General features: G+C 42.2%; 1 pseudogene; it reads left to right on the top strand.

Annotated features, from left to right (window-relative positions):
- Nucleotides 1–7,240: 7,240 nt before the first annotated feature.
- Nucleotides 7,241–7,746, top strand: LOC134378634 (protein tyrosine phosphatase type IVA 1-like; annotated as a pseudogene).
- The last annotated feature ends 295 nt before the right edge of the window (nt 7,747–8,041 follow it).

The following is an 8,041-nucleotide window of genomic DNA, read 5'->3' as shown; positions in this document are numbered from 1 at the left end:
TGGTGAATAATTTTACGTATGTGTTGCTGTATTCTGTTTGCTAGTATTTTAGTGAGGATTTTTGCATCTATATTCATCAAGGATATCGGCCTGTAGTTTTCTTTCTTGGTTATATCTTTACCTGGTTTTGGTATCAGGATGATGTTTGCGTCATAGAATGAGTTTGGGAGATTTGTGTCCGTTTCAATCTTTTGGAATAGTTTGTAAAGAATCGGTGTCAATTCCTCTTTGAATGTTTGGTAAAATTCTGCTGTGAATCCATCTGGTCCTGGGCTTTTCTTTGTTGGGAGCCTTCTGATAACAGCTTCAATCTCCTTTATTGTTATTGGTCTGTTCAAATTTTCTACGTCTTCATGGTTCAGTTTTGGGAGCTTGTGTGTGTCCAGAAATTTATCCATTTCCTCCAGATTTTCAAATTTGTTGGCGTATAGTTGTTTATAGTAGTCTCGAATGATTCCTTGTATTTCAGATGAATCAGTTGTAATATCGCCTTTTTCAGTTCTAAGTTTTGTTATTTGAGTCTTCTCTCTTTTTTTATTTATTAGCCACGCTAATGGTTTGTCAATTTTATTTATCTTTTCAAAAAACCAACTTTTTGATTCGTTGATCTTTTGAATTGTTTTTTGGGTTTCAATTTCATTCAGTTCTGCTCTGATCTTAATGATTTCTTTCCGTCTGCTAACTTTAGGTTTGGATTGTTCTTGTTTTTCTAGTTCTTTAAGGTGAAGTGTTAGGTTGTTCACTTGCCATCTTTCCATTCTTCTGAAGTGAGCGTTTAATGCAATAAATTTTCCCCTCAATACTGCTTTTGCAGTATCCCACAGGTTTTGGTATGATGTATCATTGTTTCCATTAGTTTCAATAAATTTTTGGATTTCCTGCTTGATTTCTTCTTGGACCCATATATCATTAAATAGAATGCTGTTTAATTCCATGTGTTTGTATAGTTTCCAGAGTTTCGTTTGTTATTAATTTCTAGTTTTAATCCATTGTGGTCTGAGAAGATACATGGGATAATTCCAATTTTTTTGAATTTATTGAGACTTGATTTGTGACCTAATATGTGATCTATCCTGGAGAATGAACCATGTGCTGATGAGAAGAATGAATATTCTGAGGTTATTGGGTGGAATATTCTGTAGATATCTGCCAATTCCAATTGGTCTAGAGTCTTGTTTAGATCTTGTGTTTCTCTACTGATTCTTTGCCTAGATGATCTGTCTAATATTGACAGTGGGGTGTTCAGGTCCCCTGCTATTATGGTATTAGTGTCTATTTCCTTCTTTAGGTCTAATAGAGTTTGTTTTATAAATCTGGCTGCTCCAACATTGGGTGCGTACATATATATGATTGTTATGCCTTCTTGATGCATCAGTCCTTTTATCATTAAGTAGTGTCCCTCATTGTCTCTTTTTATGGTTTTTAGTTTAAAGTCTTTTTTGTCAGATATAAGAATAGCTACTCCAGCTCGTTTTTCTTTTCTATTTGCATGGTAAATCTTTTTCCATCCTTTCACTCTTAGTCTATGTGAATCTTTATGGGTGAGGTGGGTCTCTTGTAAGCAGCATATAGTTGGGTCCTGCTTTTTGATCCAGTCAGCCAGTCTGTGTCTTTTAATTGGGGAATTTAAGCGTTTTACATTAAGAGTTGTTATTGAAAGGTGTTATTTATTCCTAGCATTTTATTGGTTGTTTGGTTGTCTTAGGTGTCTTTTGTTCCTTGCTTTCTGATTTACTGTTTGTTTTCTGTGTTTGTTGGATCCTTAGGTTGTAGATAGTGTTTTTGTTTGCTTGTTTTCTCTTCATGAATGCCATTTTTATTATACTAGCGGGTTTTGATTTTTCTTAGGTTTTTATGGCAGTGGTAGTTATTTTTCAGGAACCAAGCCCAGTACTCCCTTGAGAATTTCTTGTAAGGGTGGTCGTGTGGTAGGGAACTCCCACAGTTTTTGTTTGTCAGAGAAATATACTATTTGCCCTTCATTTCGGAAGGATAGCCTTGCAGGGTAGAGTATTCTTGGCTGGCAATCTTTGTCTTTTAGTATTTTGAAAATCTCATCCCATTCCTTTCTAGCTTTTAGGGTTTGTGATGAAAAGTCTGATGTTAGCCTGATTGGGGCTCCCTTATAGGTGATTTGACGCTTCTCTCTTGCAGCTTTTAAGATTCTCTCTTTGTCTTTGAGTTTGGCCAATTTGACTATGACATGTCCTGGAGAAGGCCTTTTTGAGTTGAATACATTTGGAGATCATTGAGCTTCCTGGATCTGAAGATCTGTGATTTTTCCTATACCTGGGAAGTTTTCTGCCACTATTTTGTTGAATATGTTTTCAATGGAATCTCCATTTTCCTCCCCTTCTGGAATACCCATGACTCAGATATTTGAGCGCTTAAGGTTGTCTGATATCTCTCTCAGATTTTCTTCAATGTCCTTGATTCTTTTTTCTTTCTTTTTGTCTGCTTGTGTTATTTCAAACAGCCCATCTTCAAGTTCCGAGGTTCTCTCTTCAACTTTGACAAGCCTGCCGGTTAAACTCTCCGTTGTGTTTTTTGTTTTGCTGAATAACTTCTTCAGTTCAGCAAGTTCTGCTACATTTATTTTTCAGGACATTGATTTCCTTGTACATTTCCTCTTTCAGGTCCTGTATACTTTTCCTTGTTTCATCATGATGTCTAGCTGAGTTTTCTTATATCTCATTCAGTTTCCTTAGAATTATCACTTGAAATTCCTTGTCAGTCATTTCAAGGGCTTCTTATTCTATAGGATCTAGAGTTTGAGATTTATTAACTTTTGGTGGTGTGTTTTCTTGATTTTTTTGTGTTTCTGGTATCTTTTTTTTTATGTTTATTCATTGTGGCAGGGGGTTTCACAGTCCACCAGTTTGAGACTATTGACTAACTAAGTTGTTTCTGTGGTTGTCAATTTGGTATGGCTACCTTCGTGACTGCTCAGTTGGCCTCTAGTGCCTTGTGTGTGTGGTTGCCTCGGGTCTTGGGCCTCTCTGGGGAGCCACCTCTCTGGTCAGCTGGGACTCTGCTGGGCTGCTGGATCACAGGGCGGTACCGCAGGGTGTGTGGTCTCTGCTGAGCTTCCACTTCCTGTGCAGGACTTCTCCCTGTTCCGTGCACTCTGGCCCGGGCTGTTGGATCATGCAGTGGCAACCCCACAGGGTGTGTGGTATCTGTCCAGTCTCCGCCTCCCTAGCTGGATGTCTCCCCACTCTGTGCGCACTGGGCTGGGCTGGAACATGTCTTCTGCAACCCTCCTCTATCAGCTGGGCCTTCAATACCCTGCTCGGCACCGCCTCACCCAGGAAGTCTACCAGGTTTCTGCTAGGAGCAGACGACCATTTGCTCTGGGTGCCTTTGTAGCACTGTGTAGATCTTTCTCGGGACTTATCACCTTCCTCCTGGTATCGCAGTTATTTGTGTACTTGTCTTATCTCCCACACCAGAGCGTGAGCTCCTCAGGGGAGGAGCCCGCAGCACACAGTTCACCATTGAATCCCCCCGGTGCGGACCGAGTCCGGTGTCCGCCCACAGTCAGCTCTCCGGCAGGTTCAAGCGAACTCCGGAACTCTCTGACCACATTATTCCTAACCAGAAATCGGTTAGACGTTTTTCCGAACTGTTGGCCGCAGAGATGGTATCTGCCTCCCGGTAACAGGAAGTTTACCGGGGGCCGGAGCCCAGGGTGTGGTGGAGTGACAGTCGGCCCAGCCCGTACTTCCTTGCCCTCCTGATGCTGGCTGGGGATGCCCCATGCCACCAGCCCCGCCAGAGAACTGTGGAGAGAGTGGGAGGGGACGCCCGCCCACAGGCCCCGGGAAGCCCCGCGCCTGGGCAAGCATGTGGGAAGGCTCAGTGAGGAGCCGAGCCGGGCTAGGAGGACAGACCTAGCCAAGCTGGGCCGTAGCCACCACCACCTGAGAAAATGGAGGCAGCCCCAGGGCCAGTGAGTGGCCCGGTGGGGCAGACAGAAGCCAGGCGGGCGTCCGCCCCCCGAGCAGGGCTGGGCCAGGGATCACTCACGGGGCTGTGCCAGGTCAGGCAGCTCCCTCTCTGCCTCTGCATCGTCGCCGTCCCCGTTCTTGGCCGCTGCCACCTCGGGCTGCTCACTCGGTCCCGCGGCGCGGCTCCAGCGCTCCCAGGAATCTTCTTTTATGCCGGCCTGAAACCTCGAATCCTGAATAGGGCAGCTGGCCGCCTTCAGCGCGGCCCTGGCCTCCAGGATCCTGGCAGCATCAACAGCAGCCCCGGCGCCATGTTCCCTGTTTAGAGACTCGCTTTTGCAGCTAAGAAACAGTTCTTTTCCTGCTCCATACTTCAAAGCTGTTGCCTGTAAATGAGGTAGCCTCTCCTGCCAAGGGCAAAGTGGCGGTCAGCCCCCACGACCGGCCAGCAGCTGCGGTCCTCCTTTAAGAGACAGCAAGAGGAAGGTCCACAAGTTTCCTGGCTGCCTAAGGCCCAGTGGTCACCTTTTCCACCTCAGCTACTCCGTGCCAACCACCACAGCCACCGCCATCTTAGGATCCCCCCTCAATATGTACACTTTTTGAAAATGGTAAAGCAGTTGGCCAAATTACCACCTGTCAGCTCTTGGGTTCAGATCAGTGATCACAGAGGCTTGAGCCTTAGGGAGCTCGATAGGAAAATGCTGTCATGCTTATCATACAGTGTTGGCCATTTCATTTAGCAATTATAAAAACAAGGCACAGGAGACAAGCTGACTTGAAAGTTGGCAGGAAACAATAAGACTGGATGGTTGCCTGGGCAGTGGAATTTTTAAAAATGCCCCGGATGAGTCTAATGTGGTACAAACTTTGGAAACCACTAAGGTAAAAGATGAAAGAAACTATTCTAACCTCCCTTTCCACCAACATGTTTCAATCAAATTGAGTATTTACTATCAAAACTAAAACACAGGAGGCATAATTCTTAGATAAAGTGAGCACAGAAGAAAATATCATCAGCCCTTCATTCCCTCTACTCAGTCTGTCCCACAAGGGCAGATCATCACGTGGTCCGGGAATTCTCACCACTGGGAAGATGGAGCTAGTGCTAAATCCGGTGCTAATGTTTCTTCCCTTGACCGAGTCCCATGCCCTGAAAAGCCTACTGCTTTAAGGAGAAATAGAGTAAATCTCAAGGTTTCATCTGAACAAATTGTCTGATGCAGGCAGGACTGCTTTCATGGGCCTGTAACCAATGAGGTCGTACAGGGAGTCATGTACAGAAGGTCCCTGAACTTGGCTTCATGCTCTGCTGTCACAATCTTTAAATTCATAATAATATTATCTTTGAACTTTTGTTTTGTTAGTGAAGTCTGATAGGAAAATGAAGCATGAGCAGAGGAGATACACAAAATCTGCATATAGACCAGTTCTTGCTTCTCTATTTGCAAATAGCTGTGAAAAGTCCCAGGAGTGCAAAATTCCAGTGGACTGGCAATGTATGGGTGTCAGAAAAACTCACAGTACGGAATAAGCATGTTATATCCATGACTGAGTAGATGGAGGCATAGAGAGTCCCAAAGGCCACGTTTTTCCTTCAATCCAGAACTCAGAAAGAAGGCAATGATGTTCTAGGAACATTAATAACTAAGGAACCCCATCATATCCTTTCTTACCAGTATTACTTCCTTGTGTTAACCAATGACTTACACTGAAAATAATGGCATAGAAGGAAAGAGAGAAAGATAGAGCAACCCATATTTTGCATAGGTCAAGAAGTAAATTAAAAACATTTGAGTTATTTTAAGCAGGCTTTCCACTGTTCCAGTAAGGTCAAAATACATATGCACGTATAAAATACAAGTTTTGTGATTTCAGTCATTTTGCATACAAGGTACATTCTCATATTTGCATTTACAACTGGCATTGTCCATTACAAAGATGAATGATAAAATTCATGCTAATAATTTAATTTTTTAACTTACAGTGACATTAAACAGCAAATTTTTAAAAAACAAAAAAAACACCATGAGAAGTTGAGAGAGAGACTGGAATAAAGGAAAAAGCTTTATATTTTAGATCATTTAATGGAACGTTTTTTCTGCTTTTTAAATGAGTCCCCGGATTTTTATTTTGCACTAGATGCTGGAAATTATAGAGCCAACTCTGGTAGTAGGTTAAAGGCAGCACTTCTCTTCCTGACCAGGACCCGGAAGAGTCTCCAACTCCCACCCTCTCCTGTCCAATAGAGCCTCGTCTGCTCTTTTCAGTATTACTACACATGCTAAGACTCTTAGGACAGAGGTGGGACTTACTTCTCCTTGGCTTATCTATTCTTCCAAGATGTAACAGTCTAATTATGAAAAGTTTGATTGCTTTATCTTACTTAGAGAAACAAATTAAATTCTAGTTTAGTGCCAGAATTTAAGGTATTTTGGTGGCTCAGTCATGTTGATCAGTTCAAAATTATCTCTATTTATTCAAAGCAGAAAATTCTAAACCAAAATATACTCAATATCAAAACCCAAATAAATTTATTTTCACTTTTACCTTTTCTTAAAACAAAAAATTATTTTGAAATTTGCCAATGCTTTGCTTTCTTTCATAATCTATGCTTTATATGTCCTTCCAATATAGACATAAAGGGAATTTAATAAAAATTGTACCAGTTAATTGTTTTCTTCAGGAGTCTGGTGCCCCTGCAGCCACTTGTGTCACTGCCACTGACCCACAACAACCACCGCCGTCCCCTGCTCTGCAGCTGCCGCCACTGACACCACCCATGTTGCTGCCACCTCAGAATCAGCTGTATGATTAGGCCTCAGTCTTCAATGAGTAAAATTCCTCAGTTCTGTGGCGCTCTGGGTCACACATTTATGGGGTTTCTGAAGGGCAGGGGAGATTACCGCCAGGCACAGCACGAGCTCTGTGCAGACTAGTGAACTGTGAAATTCATTACCAAGAAGCCCCCTTAAGAGTGGTTAACCTGGACACAGAAGTGTTGAATTGAAATCTGCAAAGCATTTTACTGGAGTTCTGACCTGGATGGGGTGAACCTCGAGGCACGTACTTTTTACTGCCTCAGTAGTACTAGATGGAAGAATTGTTGCTTCTTGTTAGGAGGTTCATTTTATTTACCATTACTCCCAAGTTCATACTCAAAGCACGGAGAATTTCAAGTGGAGTATACTGAAGTAGACTTCAGTTTCTTTGCATCATTTCTGTATTCAATTTTTAAAATTCTTTCATAACCCTATTGAGTGTTTTTTAACTAATAAAACACAGCTCGAATGAACCGCCCCAGTTCCTGTGGAAGTCACACACAAGAGCATGAGGTTTCTTAATACACATAATCAATCCAACCAAAGCAACCTTAAAAAAATGTGTAGAGGAACTTATGAGGTATGGAGTTACCACAATAGTAAGCAACTTATAACACTACTCTTGTGGAGAAAGAAGGCATCCTTGTTCTCAACCGGCTTTTTGACGAGGGTGTTACCACCGTCCAACTAGATGGTTGAGGACTGGTTAAGTCTTGTGAAAATTAAGTGTCATGAAGAACCTGGTTGTTGTATTGCTGTTCATTGTGTCGCTGGTCTTGGGAGAGCTCCAGTGCTTGTCGCCTTAGCATTAATTGAAGATGGAATGAAATACAAAGATGCAGTACAATTCATAAGACCAAAGCAGCATGGAGCTTTTAACAGCAAGCAACTTTTGTATTTGGAGAAGTATCATCCTAAAATGCAGCTGCGCTTCAGACTCCAATGTTCATAGAAATAACTGTTGCATTCAATAAAACTCGGTTGCTTGATGCTATTTCCTTGGAAGTGGAACTTGAGACAGGACCTAATTTGTCGTACATATTAGCCAACATGTTTGCTTGGTGAATAAGTCTAATAAAGCCTCCACAGGAGTATTGAAAAGCAGTTTCCCCAGGCCACAATGTTGACAGAATTGCAGCCTCTATGTTTGGGTTACAATCAAACTATTTGGACACTTAGCAAAAGATTCTTGCTATTTACCATTTAAAATGTGCTTATCAATTGACCTTTCCTGAAATCATGAGGTATTGAGTTATATCTTCTTTAAAT

This window comes from Cynocephalus volans, chromosome 5 (assembly GCF_027409185.1).
Source record: "Cynocephalus volans isolate mCynVol1 chromosome 5, mCynVol1.pri, whole genome shotgun sequence".
Classification (NCBI taxonomy): domain Eukaryota; kingdom Metazoa; phylum Chordata; class Mammalia; order Dermoptera; family Cynocephalidae; genus Cynocephalus; species Cynocephalus volans.
The sequence above is the reverse complement of the archived record's forward strand: the minus strand, read 5'-3'. Positions and strand labels throughout refer to the sequence as shown.